The sequence below is a fragment of the Capsicum annuum genome, chromosome 8 (genome assembly GCF_002878395.1).
Source record: "Capsicum annuum cultivar UCD-10X-F1 chromosome 8, UCD10Xv1.1, whole genome shotgun sequence".
Taxonomy (NCBI): Eukaryota; Viridiplantae; Streptophyta; class Magnoliopsida; order Solanales; family Solanaceae; genus Capsicum; species Capsicum annuum.
In genome coordinates, this window is record NC_061118.1 from 37,661,549 (window position 1) to 37,661,946 (window position 398).

Below are 398 nucleotides of genomic sequence, written 5' to 3' on the forward strand. Positions count from 1 at the left end.
TAAGGCTTGAGCAATCTTCCTCCTCATGAGCTAGCTTTTGGGGTGTGAGTTAGACCAAGATCAATTTTAACAACAATTATGCTATCAAAATAAAAGCATCGTTTTTTTTTTCAAAATATATGTTTAATATGAAATTTTTGAACTGACAAGTCAAAAGCAAATGATATCAAGAAACAATAGTTAAAACTTCAAACATGTTCCACAGGAAACTTTCTTCTCACTGCGTCCGCGCAGTAATCGTCTGATAGCTTCCAGAGACCCCCCCATACTCAATGCCGTGGGAAATGTTTTCTTACAATCCTGCAAAATAAAAATAAAAAGACATAAAGTTTGAACTCTTGTTATTAAAGAACAATTAATGCATTTAGGCAAGCGATTAATGTATATCAACAACAAAC